This window comes from Tamandua tetradactyla, chromosome 11 (assembly GCF_023851605.1).
Source record: "Tamandua tetradactyla isolate mTamTet1 chromosome 11, mTamTet1.pri, whole genome shotgun sequence".
Lineage (NCBI taxonomy): Eukaryota > Metazoa > Chordata > Mammalia > Pilosa > Myrmecophagidae > Tamandua > Tamandua tetradactyla.
Genome location: NC_135337.1, coordinates 48,634,100 through 48,652,281, shown reverse-complemented (window position 1 = coordinate 48,652,281; position 18,182 = coordinate 48,634,100). Strand labels below are relative to the sequence as shown.

The window sequence follows — 18,182 nt, the reverse complement described above, 5'->3', positions numbered from 1 at the left end:
CCCAGCAATGTTTTAAGCATGTTAGAGACATTATTTCTTTTCCTTTCCACGATAACCTGAGATAGGTGCTAACAGAGTGAATAAAATGAGGCAAATACTTGAAAAAAATTTTTAAGGCAATTAAGTGACAAAAGGTGAGATTCCTACTTGGATAGTTTAGCTTCAAAGACCACAGTCCCAACCCATTAGCCTAGACTGCCATCACAAAGCAACAGGCATCGTTAACCTATTTTTTTTTTTTGTATACTGTACGGCAGGGTCACATTTCATTCTGTCTCCATGTGAGAATCCCGTTATTGCAGCAGCCTTTGTTGGATCTTTTTGCTTCTTTGTTTTCTTTCTTTCTTTGCCTGTTTGTTTGTTTTTTGGGAAGTGCCTCGGCTGGGAATCGAACATTAACCTATTTTGGACCAGAGGTTGGTTGGCTGATCAGTAAACAAACTGCAAAGAACCTAGATTCTCTGACTACAGATGCTTTGCTGTGGGTCATGTGAAAAACAATCATAGAAAAGAGGGAAATTGAGAATTAAAGTGTGGAGGCATTGTACTGAAGCTTCACATTTGATGGCGTTATAAGGGTCCCTAATGGGTAAATACCTTCTCCGCGACAGCCCTCCACACCCTACAGCGTGACATCTTTACTTCTGCTGCACACCCTGCAATTCTGAAGCATTTTCAAAAGCATCCAAGGCCCCCTGCTTACGACACTTCTTTATAACAGTTTGGGGAGAAGGATATCTGTGTAACACGAGAGAAAGAATGGAGAAAGAATGTACCTATTCTTCTTCACTGGATGCTTTCCTTATGATAGGAATGATTTCTTGCTTGTTTTCTCATACCTACTTCCATTTTTTCCCCTGGTGTCGCAATATATAATTCGAGCTTTTAATTCAGTGTTGTGACAAGACATGATATCTAATTCAGGAAAGCTACTTATAAATTGTAAAAGCGTGTTAGAAACCAAGATTTGGTTAAGACGCATTTCCAGTGGTGTGGGATTTCTTTGGAGTACAACTGTACCTGAATATTGAGTTCTTTTACAAAGGTTGGGTATGGGTTTGCACATGTAGGATGCAAGAGCGCTGTGGATAAGGTATTAGGTGGTCGTAGGCTTGGTGTGGCTGAGTGTCAGGCAGATCAAAAGAGGGCACAGCTGTGTTGGCCTGAGGTTGCTCTTCCCCTAAGACCACCCCAGGCGATAGTTTTCATCTTGGTAGGGACACAGGAGCATGACCACGGTGCCAGAAATCTAGAATTAAACTTGTCCTAGTTCTTACTGACAACTTTGACAACAATTCCTTTGGGATGGCTTTCATTTTTTTTTTTAAAAAAAAGAAATAGATGGCTCTTTTTATTGGTCGTAGAATCGTTCCACAGCGAATAGTCTACAGGTCAAGACAGTCTGGAGATTAGAATTGTGATAGTCATTATAACGGAGTATGAAAAATGAAGTATTACCTAGTAAAGGACATGCATCTAATGGCAGGCTCAAAGGGAATGAGTACAGAAAGGTATTAGGATATCAAGGATAAATTAGACTGTCCCCATCTCTTATCCTAATTATTTATCCCGTGCCTCCTCCCCACCGCCCAGAATGAAAGTCACCTGAGCATGGGGATTTTTGTCTGTTCTGTTTGTTGTGCTATCCCCAATGCCCTGAACAGCGTCTGGTATATAGCTGGTATTTGATCCATGTTTACTGATAAGCAATGAATGAATTGTAATTTGAAGAATGAGCATTTGGGAAGAATTCATTTGTTAAGATAAACTGGCACGTCTTCTGTGATCAGCTGCCCAGATGAAGGGGCAGCTGTAAGGGGAACAGCAGACAGAGTCTGTGCCCTTAGCCTGCGGCCTGGCGACGTCGCTGTCCCTCAGAAACTGCTCTCCACGTCCCTCTGCCACCTCTGCTTCCCGAGCGTTTGTTCTGGATTTGTAGTTATAGCTTTTTCTCCTCAGAATTCACCTGAGGAAAAATTGTGTTTTCCTTACATTTGAAGCTTAGCAAATTGAGTAAAACCAACTTAAACAAAAGGTCTGGCCATCTTTCAAAATGTCAGAGGCTTGGAAGCTGAAACGAGAAGGCACCGGTGCAGCCTGGTGGGGGGCTGGGGGCCGCCGTGGGACCTGGGCCACCCTGGGCCAGCCCGGGCCTGACCGTCCGGGGAAACCGTGGCTGGCACTGGCTGCTCCGCTCGCGCAGGACATTGCCAGAGTGCTGAGTAAAATGGTTTTGTGGTGGGCCGGGCATGGGGAGTGGCCGGTCGAAAGGCGTTTTATTTCATCCTGTGGAAAGCCCCCGCCATGCCGACCCGAGTCCCGTCTCACTCTGACAGCCTAAGGGTCTGGGGAGCCATCCAGGCTTGATAAAAGGGGTCCAAAGGGCCCACGGTTAAGGCTGAGTCGTTCTTTAAGTATAAGATTATGGTTTCCAATAAAGTGGATTTGCAACCCCGGAGGTGGTATTGGTGAGAGAAAAAAGGAAGATTAAAAAGGCTGTGTCACAACAATGTTTTCATTAGGCAGCAGCATAATTTTAGAGAATGGAAAGTAGCAAAAATGTGCCTGGGTTCTGATCTCCCAAGGCGAACTCAGCTAATAAATCAGAACTCTATCTTCCTTATTTTGTAAGTGTGACACGTTCTACATTTTGTAGATTTGAATGTCCTGTGTTGTGGAAGAAGGGCAAACACAAACCGCATATACTGAAGCTTGTATTACCTTTGCCATCTTTTTTAATTTATGGAAGATAGTTAATTTACCCTTTTTCAGGAACATATATGGTCCTGTGCTTTAGTTTCTCACAAAGGAGAGAGAGTAAAACAAGCTCCTTGGTTCAGGAAGAACTAATTAGTAAATTTCCCACAGTTCTCCAGGCCCTTGGCAAATCATTTCCTTCCCGACAACTGAACTTTGCATCCCAACTTCCATTAGTCTTAATAGAAGCCATGCTTTCTCTCCCCCTCGCTGTGATATAAGAATAATTTTTCCTCTGAGTGAAATAATGGCTGTGAAGTCATTTAGGTATTCACAGAAAAAAAAAATTGCCTTTTACTGTTGTTTTTTTTTATTGATTCCAGGAATAAGGCAAAGAAAAACCCTGTTCCATTTTACCATAAATACTATGAATACAGAGATGAATCCTCAGTGTGCAGAAATGATTGATTTGAATTTATATGAGTTAATATTCAGAGTTTCCACCTAAATTCAGAGAAAACAACAAAATTATCCAGTGATTGTGGCTAAATTTTAGAGCTGCTACTTCAATTGCTTAAATAAAAGCTCCTATTTTTCAGTGCACCGACAGGGCTTCTATTTTTCAGTGCTTCTATTAAAAGAATAAAAGCTACATTCTCCAATTCTGATGTATTTTAGATATTGAAAGTATATTCTTCGCCTCCACTATTATTATTTATCCCTAACCTCATTCCCAGGGCAACACACCCATTTCCTCCACCAGGCCAGGCCCGATATTGTGTTTTAAGTGAGTTTTCACTGAGAAACACCAGATTGACTGTTGAATTCGACAAAACAGAAAGCAATGGAGTTTTGGTGTCGTTTTAAGAGAATTGAGGAGGATCTGATTCCCAAACTACATAATAATACCACAGAATTTAAGGTTGTTTTTAGTTCTTTGTGTTAGCGACAAGTAATTACTCCAACTGGGATGAAATGAAGGCCAAGGATGGTTCCAAGTAATCGAGTTGAAATGTTACTTGCTTTACTGAACGTGCTAATACAAAGCTGTATTGGAAAAGTCAAAGAAGAAAAATGCCTCCAACCCAAGTTGCCTTGTGAGCATTTTCCCAACAGTGGTCCGGAGTGATTTGTAGATGATAAAATGTTGAAGTTGCCATTGTTTATTTTTAATATTTTAAATGTCTTCATCTAAGAATTTTAGGTGACTTTGTATTTGTACTTTTGTGTCTAAGTTTAAGGATGCACTCAGTGTATGTAAGAATAAACACACACATATTTTTTTGTACATGTAACAACTATTTTAAAATGACACTACCTATCTTTGAATGAGTAGGTAGGTGTCCTCCCCGATCACACAGTTAATTTAGATAGATATGAAACGTAAGTTTAGTATGTGGAGCATTAGCTGAGTCCCACTTCCTTTTGTGAAATACTTATTCAAATACAAACACATTTTTATTTACTCATAGAGATCCATGGGTCCAATCTGTATGTGTAACAATTTATATTCATAACAATAATTTATTTATTAATAGCAAATTAACTTTGAGAACAAAAATGCAATCAGATTCAGAACTCCTTTATTTTTTCGTTGAACATTAGGCTAAATGCTGGCCCCGGAGCTATATTGTATAGCTTTTTAAAAATGCCCTACTGAATATGTGTGTGTATATATATATATATATATATCAGTAAATCAGTAGACATTAAACTTTCTAAACTAAATAAATAAACTTGAAATGATGGATTTGTTCAAGTTGATATTAGATAGTGATTATTAGAACATTATAAAAATACTAAAAGTTTGTAGCTCAAAAACATCTGAAATATTTAATTCACTTTAAAAGTTTTATTTTTTAAGGGCTTTACCTAATAAATCATAGAAGAAAAGTAGAAACAATTGGCAGAAATTAGTACCTTGGAAAAATATTAAAATAGCAGAGAGAGTTTGGGCATGTATGTAAGTTCTCTCATGTTCCTCTACCCTATGCCAACATGTTCTTATCCCTAAACAGGATAGCAGAAGAGAATCTCCAGACAAATGTAAAATATTTAATTCTGCAGAAGTCTCCTGCCCTACATTCCTGCCCCTTGTCATCCTCAGATGAGGTAGGATTGATAGATCAGAAGAAAAATCAGAATAGGGTAAGCTATGCTTCAGTAACAGACTCCAAAATATCGATTGTTTAACCCAATAAGGATTTATTTCTCATCACTCCAAGTCCAAAATGAGTCAGATGGCCATCTTCCGTTTTCTGGCCCACAAGTTTGCTATGTCAAGAGAAGAGAGAGCTAAAGGTGGTCGCCACGTGGTTTTATGGCCAGGTTTGGAAATGCCTCACCACACTTCCTCACATATTTCATCAACCAGAGCTCAGCCATGTGGTTCCCAACTTGAGGCAAGGGAGGTTGGCAAGTATGTGGCCAAGGAGAGGACCTGAAGTGATACACAGCAGTTGCCTGTCACAGGGCAGTTTCTAAGTCCCTTACGCTCATCTGACCTTAGCGACCAACTCCCTGCTTTCTCTTCTCAGGGCTCCATTGTGGGTCCTCTGACTCCTCGGTGTCCCTCCAGTGAAAACGGACCTTCTGGCGAGAGCACTGTCAGCCACACCAACCTTGAAAGCTTAGAATTCCAGAATGGCACCATGTTTCAGTGTTAAAAACGCCAAATCCTCCTGCACATCATTTCCTTCAAGAGTTAAAGGAGAGTGATAACTATTGAAATACAATATGTTATATTGTCGAAGTAAGAAGAATGTAAATCAGAATAAGTTTCTCACTCTTCCTTCTTCTACATAACTACTCTCACCATAGTGAATATGATCAAGAGTATTTACCTATGTCCCTCCTCCAAAACATCTCAAGAATCTCAAATTCCCTTCCTGGATCATTCATTATCAAACTTATCATCATTTCTTAAAGGATAATGTTGTAGTTTGCTAAGACTTTCAGAATGCAATACATCGGAGATGGATTAGCTTTTATAAAAGAGATTTATTTAGTTATAAATTTGCTAACTTGGGAAGACACCTGGGGATATCTGCTGGGCTTCTCTCCTGGCTTCGAGTTTGAATGGCTTTCCCTGAGGCAGTTCCTTTCTGAGTCTCCATAAGCTGGCTCTGTGTCAGCTCTGAGCTCTGAATGTGTTGTGCTGGGCCATGCTGAGCTCCTTGGAGCTATGCTGAGCTGTTTTTTTTTCACTTCTGACTTCTCCTTTTAAACCTCAGTCATTGCAGAAGGCCCTCGCCTTAGCTGACTGCAGAGATAATCAGCCATAGATGAATTTCACATGCTGATGATTTAAGTCCACAGCAATAGAACAACTGGGCACCATCACCTGGCCAAGTTGACACCTGAACCAAACTACTACAGATAACTATTGCTGAGCCACTTCATATTCCACTAAATATTCTGTGACTGTGTGATCACCAGTATGACACTTTCTGGACTCATCCACACAATGTTTTGAGTGTTTTCCAAGTGCCAGGCCCTGGATCAGCTCCTTCCTGAGACTACACTCCTCTCAAGGAACTCAGAGTCCAGTGGCTGACATCTGCATCAGGTAGATCCATTACAGGAAATAAAACAACTGTTTCCGGTAACCCATGGTCTGAGTTGTGTTGCTAGTTCTGTTCTAAGCCATAAAAAGAAAGAAAAAGGGCTCTGAGATACTAGTTGATTATTGTTCCAGAATAATTATATTCAGCAAGGACAGAATATACATTTAAAAAAAAAAAGATTTGCTATTCTCATGGGAGTTGAGGATTGGAATTTTTTCTTCTGAAAACCAACTTCATCTCTCTCCAATAGTCTTTATCAAACTGTATTTGAGAATTGGGAAGGAAAAAAGGCCATTCTGAACATTGCCTGTGTGTGCCCGACTTTTGCCATCAGAGATGCTTCTTCCTGACAGTGATGCTGGTCCATGGTGGGGCTGGTATAAGAGTAGAATATATATAAGCTAGAACTCCAGGAAAGGTGGAGTGTCTAAGTCTTCGACTAAGTCCATAACCTTGGAGGAGTCCTTTGGCCTCTCTGTGCTCCAGTTTCCTCAAGTGTAAAATCGAATGTTTGGCTAGGCAAGGGCCTTTCTAGCTGTGCCTCCTGCTATTCTGGGTCTCTGTTTCCAGCCTCTGTAATTGAGGTCAACAGTCCTGTGTCACCCAAGATCTGCGGGGTGGATGAATTGGAGCATCTCTCCAACAGTGACTTGCCAAGGGAAAAACCATTCGAATCTCAGTTCTGGAGCTCATTGGCCTTGATTTTTTTTCTCTGCAACTTCCAAATAGTCACCATTGTCAGAGTCTAAAGAAAGCAATAATCTTCCAGTCCATACAGTCACCAGTGTGGAATAACTGGATGTTTTTGAACTCACTAACCCTTCACTGAGACAGACCTGTCAGAGGGAACTTAGCCCATTGCTGGAAGAGAGTCCCTGGGTTTCGAAGAAGGGAGTTAGAGATGGCAAAGCTCTGCCTGGAGCTCTGCCTTTCTATAGGAACCCAGCTCAGCCCATGGGGACTTTTTGCCCAGCATTGTGGAATTACCGACATTTAGAGGTACAAAGAGGCTCAGGCTTCTTCCCATGTTCACACACATTTTACAGATGAGGGAACTGAAGCCCAGAGAGGTTGACTAGCCCAACATCATATTCAATGGACAGAACTGAACTGAGATGAGAATCTACTTACTCCTGATCCACAGGACAATGCTCCTACACCATACTGCACTGAAGAGTTCTTGGTCCACTCACTAAAGCCTGAGTCCGGTGTCCAAAGCTGTAGTATGATGTTAGTGATGGTATCAGTAGTGATAATTAGACATACCATATATTCATTTATATGTATATCATATTTTAAGTTCTCACCATTTGCAGGTATTAAACTAGTCACATGGTAGAATTTAGAGATAAATTAGGAAGGTACTCTGCCCTCAAGGAGAATGAAATCCAGAGACATATGTAACAGTGAATAAGGGAGAAATAGGACTGGTGTCAAAAGAGAGAGATGATTAGAGTCTTAAGGGGATTCAGAGAAAGGTACAGATTTTTTTTCATATTGAATGGGTTAGGGGCAGAAAGACAGGGAGGAGGTAGCTGTACTGAACCTCAAAGGAAGGGGGTAGGTGCTGGGCACTTAGAAATGGGGGTGCAAACCCTTTCAGAATGAATGGAGGCCCAGAGCCTGAAAATCTATAACCATGCAAGGAGGCAAACAGCAAATCAATTGGTAAGTTTGACTCTGTCAAGCAGCACAAAGCCCATGTCAAAGAGGTAGTGAGTACAAGACATTTAGTAGGTGTGGCTAATGTGACTAATATTATAAACCATCTGCCATAACGAAATCTCACTCTCTCGTTTGGTTAAAGCAAAAAAAAAAAATAGAAGCCACTATGAAATTTGTAAGCTTGGTGTCTAAACTAAAATTAAAACTGACCTTGCCCACTATTAAACCCCTTCATAGGGAAACTAGAAATTTTTTTCCTGTAAAGGCAACAAGTTTTCAGTTGTAATAAGCTGTTGATTCTAAATACACAAATCCAAACATTCCCTGGGTCAGCTCAGTCGCCCTGAAAGACAGCATCTAAAAAACCTAAAAGACTCGTACAACACAATTAACCTACACCACCACTTTAAAGAGAAAGCGTGATTTTGTTTCACTGAAGTAAGAACAAAACAGAGAGACTGGGTTTAAATCAGTGCTGTGCTGGTAAATATTTTAAAACTGCCACCCTTAAAAATGTGCATATACAAAATGTTTAAGTGTATGAATTTAACTGCTATAAAGGATTGCAGCACACAATTTACAAACAGCAATAAATATGCAATACACTTTGCTGTGACTTCCATACAGCCAATTGATTCCCACAGGATGGTTTCATAGACTTTTTCCAAACTCTTCTATCTGTAGCCAAACTATGGTTACAATTGAAGAATGAATAGCTTCGTCATGAATGTTGGTTGATATTTTTGGTTACCTTAGTGAGTAAGAGGAAAGCAAAACATCTAAGATCTATATTGGAACTTCATTCCTCAATAACATGAGGAATTTCTTCTCTACATTTTCAGGCAGTTCCCTCCAGCCTCTCCATTTTATCTTTTCTAAAAAGGTGATATGTATTTAATGCATAAGAATAACCTCCAGGATAACCTCTGGACTCTGTTTGGAATCTCTCAGCCATTGACACTTATTTTGTCTCATTTTACTCTTCCCCCTTTTGGTCTAGAAGGTTTTCTCAATCCCTTGATGCTGAATCTCAGCTCATTCTAGGGTTTTTCTCAATCCCTTGATGCTGAGTCTCAGCTCATTCTAGGATATCTGTCCCATGTTGCCAGGAAGGTCCACACCCCTGGGAGTCATGTCCCACATAGACAGGGGGAGGGTGGTGAGTTTGCTTGTTGTGTTGGCTGGAGAGAGAAGCCGCATCTGAGCAACAAAAGAGGTTTTCTTGGGGGTGACTCTTAGGCCTAATTTTAAGTAGGCTTGACCTATCTTTTGTGGGGTTAAGTTTCATATGAACAAACGTCAAGACTGGGGGCTCACCCTATAGCTTTGGTTGTCCGCACTGCTTGTGAGAAGATCAAGAATTCAACTTGGGGAAGTTGAATTTTCCCCCTTTCTCACCATTCCCCCAAGGGGACTTTGCAAATACTTTTTTACTCACTGTTCAAATCACTCTGGGATTTATCAGGGCATCACTCTGGACAAACCAACAAAGTCTCATGCCGTACTTAAGATTCCATGTACATATAGTATTCAATTAAACTGTCTACATAGGTAGTATTAGGAAATGTACTAGTCAAAATATAAATTTTGTACCAAATAAACATTTTTTGCTTTATTCTCACACATAAGTTAAATTTTTAAAATATTAATTACCATCTATTTTCAACACCCTGCAGTAATGACATTCCTTTGTTCTTCCTCATGCAAAAACGCCAGTACTTTTTGATTATCTATTTAATATATTCTGGGATATATCCAGGCATTACATTAAGCTGTACAGAATTAAAGGCCCTCATTTTTATTCTGGGCTTCCTGTGTTTCGATTGTTTAAATGAGCTATCTAGACAGGTTGAATTAGATTATGAGCTACAGAAAATTTAGGTTCTGGACAAAATAAACCTTTCTTCCTTTGATCTCAAAGACTAGGTGAGGTTCTAAAATATAAACAATGTCTTCCTTACTCCTGTTTTCTGAATTACCTTAATCCTCAGCTGATTGCCTTCATTCTGATCTCTGAGTACCAGGTTATAGATACATAAAGCCTCCCCTAAAAATCCAGAAATAATAATTACCACTCTGAACAAAATGTGACTGCTATAAGAGCTTACAATCTAGGCCCCTGTTTTCTTATAAGCATTTTCTAAATAAGACCATATAATAATTGCTCTTTTGTTTCTGGCTTATTTTGCCTCACCAAATGCCCCACAGGTTCATTCGCAATGTTATGTGCCTCACGACTTAGTTCCTTTTTGTAGCAGCACAATATTCAATCGTATGTATCCACCATCATTTACCAATCTACTTCTCAGTCAGTGCATCCTTCAGCCACCTGCATTCAGTAGGCATCATGTATAATGTCCAAAGTCCACAGTCCATCAATACTCTCAATTTTAGATCATTTAATTGTTCCCAAGAGAAAGATAACCAATAAACACACCCTCAACAAATAGGAAATCGAAACCTCCCCTTAACTCTTGCCCCTCCCCCCAGTATTTACCCCTGCTGTTGCTGTGGTAGTGCTGATGTTTTCCTGTTAAACATAGCCCATAGCATGAATAGCCGTTTTCCCCCTATACCCTGAATTTAAACACTCTTTGTGTAAGAATCATACCTTTGGAAGTAGTTCATGCAAGAACTTATTTATATTTCTAGTGTTAACCAGTGGAACCCATAGGTCTATACAACCCCTTTCAATATGTTTACATTCAATATGGTACTATTACTTACATTGCTTACTTCTTACATTAGTAAGAAAGTATTACAAATTGTGGTGAGTAGCATAAAGGAAAAAAATCAAGTGCTGTGATTCAACCAGGCCAAAAAAAAAAAGAAGAAAGAAATCCAGCACACTTCCTAGCACACAAATGTTGCTAAATGGTAGCTAATTTTATCATTACAGATTTTGGTAGGATCAGAGTAGCACAGGCAGGTCTGGGGGGCCTGATTGTCTGTCAATTATGTTACATATTTTAATACTCACTTTGCATAATATTGCATTGAATGTACTTTAAGGTCCCTTCCTACTCTAAGAATCTGTGGACCTCATCAACCAGGGATTACATAGAAATGCAGATAAATTCAGCAGTCAACGTGGTAGTTACTGGGTCAGATGCTCTCTGTATTTAATTTTTGAATAACTTTTTTCTACTATACTCCCTCCTCAATTTGTCCTTTTTAAGTGGACTAAATTAAGAATGAAGAATTTAGGGAGCTAGTATCCTGAAACCTGGCACTATGAAATGACTGCTCAAGTGTTTACCACTTTTATTTTCACCTCTGAGTGTAAACTGACTTTTGTTTAGAAGTAAGTTATTGTTAATCAATGTGTTTTCATAATGAAGTCCATAAATCTACATTAAACAAACATCCAAAGTTGTTGATCTCCTCTTGTTTTCCTGCTTAAGCGTGTATGTGTTCATCAGAATAATTCACTAAATTCAATCTAGTCCATTTACTTATTTATTTTGTTTTTTATTCTATTTTTGGTTGGTTTTCTGCTACATCTCCCTCCCCTAACTGAGCAACCAGTTGCAATATCCTCTGTCTGCCTGGGCAGGACAATGCAAGAGCAGAGGCTGTGGAGGCTCCAGAGAACTTCTGCCCTTGGCTGATTGATGTTCTTCTTGTTTAAAACAAAACGAATAATCCTTTCTCTCTACCACTATCTCCACTTTGCAGTGGGAAGATGGGAAGAGGGGCATTGTTAGTCATTTTCTGCTTCTTTTCTTCTTTTTCTTTATTTTTAATTATCAAATTAACACTGCCTTATTGTAGGAAATGTGGAAAATAACATAACTACAGAGGAGAACATAGAAATTATCCATGGTCCTACTGTTAAAGAATTCATCCCCCATACCTCAAAACACTGGAGATGATGATTCCAAAATTGCAGGGTTAAATTCTGTTAGGGTCATAGCTTGTTCCTCTCCAGCTGTGAGACCAAATGGCAGAAAGCCATGCAATGAACTGGAGCCCAAGATCTAAGGGAAAAACCATAGCTAACGCAATGCATGATGCTGTGTTGCAGGAACAACTCTAAGTACATTGCCTATTTATTTCTTGTAACTACCCAATAAGGGAACTGTTATTACTTCCATTTTTCCAAAGCCACAGATGCAGATATATGCAGAACTGGGATTCAGAGCCCATGGACAAAATGACTGTTAATACAGAAAAGCTGACTAACCCTTTCCGCTCTTCCATCTTCCCCCAGCACATCCCTTTCTGTGTGAAGCAAAAGCTTTCTTTAATTTTCTTTCTCAATCCAGGCCCAAGGTTGACTTTGTTCATATGCTGATTTATGTGGCATTGTCCTATAAATGGAATATGTTTTGTCCCTTTACCCTCCTTCTAGAACCTGCCCTACAATATCTTCTATTAAAGGCCAATTGAATTTTTACCACCTGGGAAAATAACTCCCAACTAATCCCAGGTTCTGAACATAGTGGCATTTCACACTATAACCAAAATCTCATTTAATCTTTAATACAAATTAGGGGAGGGAGAGATTATCTAAGTGCACTTTTTAAAATAGGGATGGGGAGGTGCCTTCTAACCATCTGGGAAACAACCTTTGTTGTTGATTGGTGCATTTCCATAAATATTTTATCTCCTAAGAAAAAGGACATTCTCCTATATAACCACAGTAAAATACCGCAACCCAAGAAATTTAACATTGATACCATAAATTATCTTAATGTTCAGGCCATATTCAAATGTCCTCACTTGTTTAAAAAAAAAATCCATTATAGCTGATTTCTTTTCCAATCCAAGATCCAATAAATGGCCAGACATTTCATGTGTTTGTTATATCTCTTTAGTCCCTATTAATTTAGCATTATACCTCATTTTGTCCCCAGGTCATTGACATTTTTGGGGAGTCCAGGCCAGTTGTCTTTGAGAATGTCTCACTATTCTGGATTTGTCTAATTATTTCTTCATGATTAGATGCAGGTTAAACATTTTTGAAAAGAATGCTGCATGGTGGTATTGTGTACTTCCTGTTATATCGGATCAGGAATAATAAACTGTTATTTCAATAACATCTTGTTGTGGGTGTGTCCATTTATTTTACAGCTTTTGGAATTCTGATTAGAGGTGCTTTCAAATATTTTTAAGTGATGTTTTTATAGGTGTCTAATTCAGTTTTACGGTTGTGCTACAGGTTTCTTGTGCTTTGTAGTTGTTTTTGAGATGGGGAGAGGGATTTCTCAAGCTCATATATTTTGATTCTTATTTTCCAAAGTCTTATTATGACTCTGTGTGGATGTTCTCTGCTCTTTCAATTTAGAAATGTTTTGTAGTTTCCTGGACCAGTCACAACAGGTAATTCTGTGTAGGCAGGGGTAAGGTTTTAGGGAGGTCCACTCTGTTTCCACAGTTTCTTGGTTCAAGGGCACTGTCTTTTATTGATATAGTGAAGCATCTTTCTTTAAAATAAGTGATACCTTTTCTTTTTGCCTGTGATGTAGAAGGAGCAAGGATGTGCCTTTTCTTTCCTTTCTGATGGACCCCTAATTTTCAACACTTGCTTCCTTCTTTAGCTTCATTACCCAAGCTTCAAGAGCATCTCCTTCTTCCAAGCACCTCCCTCTCCCAAAGTAGAACTTTTCTGTCTCTGGACCTGGTAACTTCAAGACTCTTACTTTTAAATCCCCAGTAACAGTAGTTTGATCCACCAGTTTATAGACTTTTCCCAGTATTTAGCTCCTCAGAGGGTGAATAATTTCTAGGAATAATTTCACCTGGGTTCTGTTACTGCCAGGGCCCTGCTGCCTTTTCCACATATTTTCCACCTGACTCTCAGCTCCACAAGGCATCCGATGCTGGCTCTGCAGGTTTCCGATTTTTATTCCCCTTTCTCTGTGTAAATGGAGATTTGTAACATTCTCAGTCTCTTAGTTATGCTGTAGACAGGAATTAGGGGTGGTTTTATTTCCTCTCCTTGTTGATCTCTGTAGGTTTGGGAGATATGTGGAGAGAGCCATATTCAGTTAATTTACAGAAATTCAGAGCCTGCACATATTTATTCTTTTCTATATAAAATTGTGTGTTCTGCATTTTTAAGCTAATAAGGTAGGATAATTATACCTGTCTTTCTCTCTCTTTCTTTTCCTTTTTTTTTTTTTTAGCAAAGCAGGCACTGGGAATCAAACCCAGGTCTCCGTCATGGCAGGCAAGAAGTCTGCCACTGAGCCACCGTCGCACCGCCCTTTATGGTTTTCTTTCGACATTTGATTCTTTAATTCTTCTGGAGTTATGCCTGGCTTTTGGCTGGCTGACCTAGGCCTTCTGTTCTGGCTTATGGGCACAATAGAACATAAGGAATCATGGCCTAGTTTTCTTAGAAACCGACAGATGCTTAGAGAAATGAGAGGCAAGCCAAGGCTTGTCCAAATGTGGCCGATGCATTTTGAAGTGTAAAATGGACAGCAAGAGGGGCAGGGGAGGACTAAACTGCAGATTTCTTACATGCATTGAGTACCAGCCTCTTGGCATTTGAGGCTCTCATTTCTGCTGAGCTTTTTGTGGCCCAGCTGCCCTTCAGAGCTGGCTGTTCATATTCCTCAGATAGCCTTATGGATTGTCACATTCTTAGTCACTTGCTTATGTTCCAAATTCCCTATTAAGTTTAATCTTCTCTCAAGCAACTACTACTTACTGTTCTCCCAGGGCATCCAGCCCAGGGCCTTGCCCAAAGTAGACTCTTAGGGAATATTCAATCACCTTTGAAAGCCTTCTTCTATGAGGTCACAAGAGGTGTTACATCAGAGCAGTTTTATCATCTTTGAGGATGGATAAGAAAAGAAAGACCCCCAAGCAGAAATGAGTATTATAAAATGAGGAGCCCTCTGTGCTGTGCACCCTTTCTGAGGCCTGGCTCCCTAACACCCGAGACCCTCTCCATTTTGCTCAAGAAGCGGTGGGGAAAGGGACTGTGAATACCACCATTTAAATGATATATTATGGATATAGCCAACAGCAGGCACCCTTTAGGGGGAGGCAGCTTATGAATCCGATCCAGAAGATCTCTATTGCAAATCCAAAGTATCTGATGTTATGGAAGTTCTGTGAGTTGTCTATTTAAAATTGTTATTCGTGACACACACATCCCTGGGCCATAAATAAAGACAGAGCAACAGACAGAGGGACACGAAAATTGAATGTCACCAGTCCTTGGATGAAGACCTTCAGTGTGCTTGGGATGAGAAATGAGTACTTAAGGAGACCTGTAACATCCTCCATGCGTACCTCCTTGTCAGCTTCTCCAGCATAATCTGCCATCCCCATTCTTTTGGCCTCTGTACACCAGTCACAGATGATTCACTTCAATTTCTCAAACAGTCTGTGCTTCTTGCCAACAGAGAATATGTGCATATGAGTTCTGCTGCCTGCAATGCACCCATCCCATCTCTTCCTCAGCTGATGCTTGTATATCAAGTCAGTTCTTCAGGGCTTCCTTGAATGCCACTGTTGTACATTCCCATATCAACTTGTCCTTCCAGGGTATTTCTTACAGTTGTAATTAGCATTCTTTGCACAGTCATTTCACTAATATTCTCCCCCACCAGACTGTAACCTCTATGGGTGTAAGAATAGAGTTTCTTTGGGCCAACTTTTGAATCTTATATACCTAGAACAAAGGCTGACTCCCAAGAGGGGCTAAATAAAATTTTTATTGAATGCATGAATGAATTGATTAATGTAAAGCAACTAATGAGGGTGAAATGTCAAGACGAAACAAATATGGAACATTCATCTAGTCAGATAAACCATTAGCTGACTTGAAAAATAATCATGGTTTGCTGATCTGTGACAAAGATGCTGAAACAACTGTATATATACATAGCTTGAGAGACAGATGGAATAACTAAGAGAAAAAGTGTGGAAGAAGGTTGAGGAAAACATGATAAAAAATTCAGAGCTACTTGCTGGTTACATCTAAAAGCACAGTGTTCATTTCTAGTCACATCACTGCTGCAGGGAGTTTAAAGATACAGTGAGGAAAAGAACCTGGAAGGACAGGCTGGATGGTCCTAGATCAAATATCATGCAGCTCACAGACAGTTTAGAGACTTAACAGTGGAAGTCAAGAGGACTTGAGGGAATTGTCATTGTAGATCCAAAACTCAGTCACTATGTGTGATAATGTCATCCACTTTAATTTTAACGATGACCTGTTTACATAACTCAGATCCTTAAGTGGAGGTCTGGAAAATTCAAAGCAAATTTATAAAGTGTTTTTATTTTCATCCGCAACTGAAGGGTCTTTCGTCATGTACAATCCTATGGTGATTTTGTAGACAGAACTGTGTCTGCTCCAATAACAGTGGTTACAAATGTACAGCAGTCTGGTTGATCAGGGTATAGGATACTCTACAGTTTTGAATTTAATTTCAAAAGATAAAGTACTATTGAATCTGTGAATGAATTCTCTCTCTCTCTTCTTCTCTCACATCACACATATATACACATGCTATCTCATTTATTTTAAGGAAAGTAAACAAAAAATATAGCAAAGAAATTGTGTTAATTTGGATTTTTAGAACCAAAATATTGCATATTCATCTTGCATTTTAATCGGCCTCTTTTTTCACAGTCTGAAAGAAAGAGAAATATGGCTGTTGCTTTTACTCAGTGTATTCTATTGGCTCTAAAAGTGAAGGGAGATTTATAATTCCTTACAGCTTACTAAGGGCTTTGAAAGGAATAATTGAACATTGACTTTTTTTATAGAGTTGTTTATGTTGGACTTCATACTGTTATGCAGATGGAACTGGCTTCTCAAAACATAGTTCTTGAAATACATCTCTTCCACCCTGTGTATAATTTGCACATATGATTTTGGGGAACATCTGTGGGCGATCTGGTGAGACTATAAGAGATGGGAGCTGAGTGGGAACAGAGCTAATGCTAGGCTAAGGTGTAAGTAGGTAGTAGACTGACAGCTAGGTTAAGGTGAGAACATGACTTTTAGGTAGAACTTCACTAATTACTCATCACATAAAAGAATGTGACTAAAGGCTCAAATAGCCATACGTATTTTTCCAGATAGGAAAAAAAAAACACAATTGTACTTGATATATGCTTTATTAACAGTATAACTCAGATCCTACAGTGATACAACTGTGCTTTATTGGCAGTACAACTAGATCATACAGTGAGTGCCTGATCAACCAGATTGCTGTGCATTTCCGCCCATTCTTCTTAGAGCAGATATGGTTCTGTTCACAAAACCACAGAATTGTACATGACCAAAGACAGAGTTGATATAAAGTTTTTTAGCTAAAGAGCTCTCAGCCCCAAGGCCCTGGGAAGAGGGAAAAAGTCACACTTAGCAAGATGGGAACTAGAGAACAGATTCAAGAGGGGCCTGAATTGAAGAATGTCATGTCCAAATCACAAGCCTGGCTTAGGTGATCATGATATGTGAAGGGATTTGGGTGGAAATCTAATTCAGCAAGTAGGTAGAGGCTACCAAGAGGTGTCCAGACTGTTTATCAAAAGCAGGTGACTATTTTGCATATTTCCTTGTCTTTCTATTTCTACCTCTACTTCTGGGGTGAGCAGAAAAAAAGGCCCCAAAGGTATCCACCTCTCCATCTTGGGAACCTGTGATATTTGATCTTATATAGGAGAAGGGAGTTTGCAAATTGTTATTAAGGTTAAGGACCCTGTGATGGGGAAATTATCCCCAATTATTCAGGTAGGCCCAACCTAATCATGTGAGTGTTTAAGGTGGAGAGCCTTTCCCGGCTGACATCAGAATCCAAGGCAGCGGTGATTATGGAAGTGTGGTGGGGTCGGTGCTGGGAAGTCAACATTGCTGACTTTGCAGATGGAGGAAGGAGGCCATGAGCAAAGGTGTATACAGGTGGCCTCTAGAAACTGGAAAGGGCAAAGGAATGGATTCTCATTTAGAGCCTTCAGGAAGGAATGCAGACCTACCAGCACCTTGATTTTAGCCTGATAAAAACTATGTTGGGCTTCTTCTTTTTTTTTTTTTCTTTTTTCACTTTTTTTTTTTCCCAATCAGTCATATGGCAAAAGCTTTGTCATTATGCAGTCATCTTCAAGAAACATGGCTACTGGAATATAGCTCCTACAGTTTCAGGCACTTCCCTCCAGCCACTCTAATATACCTTAAACTAAAAAGGGGATATCTATAAAATGCATAAGAATAACCTCCAGGATAACCCCTCAAATCTGTTTGAAATCTCTCAGCCACTGACACTTTATTTTATCTCATTTCTC

At 39.6% G+C, this 18,182-nt stretch overlaps 1 protein-coding gene and 2 long non-coding RNA genes across 3 annotated transcripts in view; 2 read left to right on the top strand and 1 right to left on the bottom strand.

Moving 5' to 3' along the window:
* ST6GALNAC5 (ST6 N-acetylgalactosaminide alpha-2,6-sialyltransferase 5) overlaps nucleotides 1-18,182 on the top strand; it is a 189,825-nt gene that overhangs the window by 69,455 nt on the left and 102,188 nt on the right. The gene's annotated exons all lie outside the window — the stretch shown is intronic.
* The window catches only part of LOC143650136 (uncharacterized), a 114,417-nt gene that overhangs the window by 33,666 nt on the left and 62,569 nt on the right, over nucleotides 1-18,182 (top strand). The gene's annotated exons all lie outside the window — the stretch shown is intronic.
* Nucleotides 4,886-14,662, bottom strand: LOC143650135 (uncharacterized). The gene is made up of 3 exons (XR_013159393.1): nucleotides 14,590-14,662; nucleotides 13,673-13,882; nucleotides 4,886-5,392 (listed from the first exon to the last, which is right to left on the bottom strand). It is a non-coding gene; the product is annotated as an uncharacterized LOC143650135 (long non-coding RNA).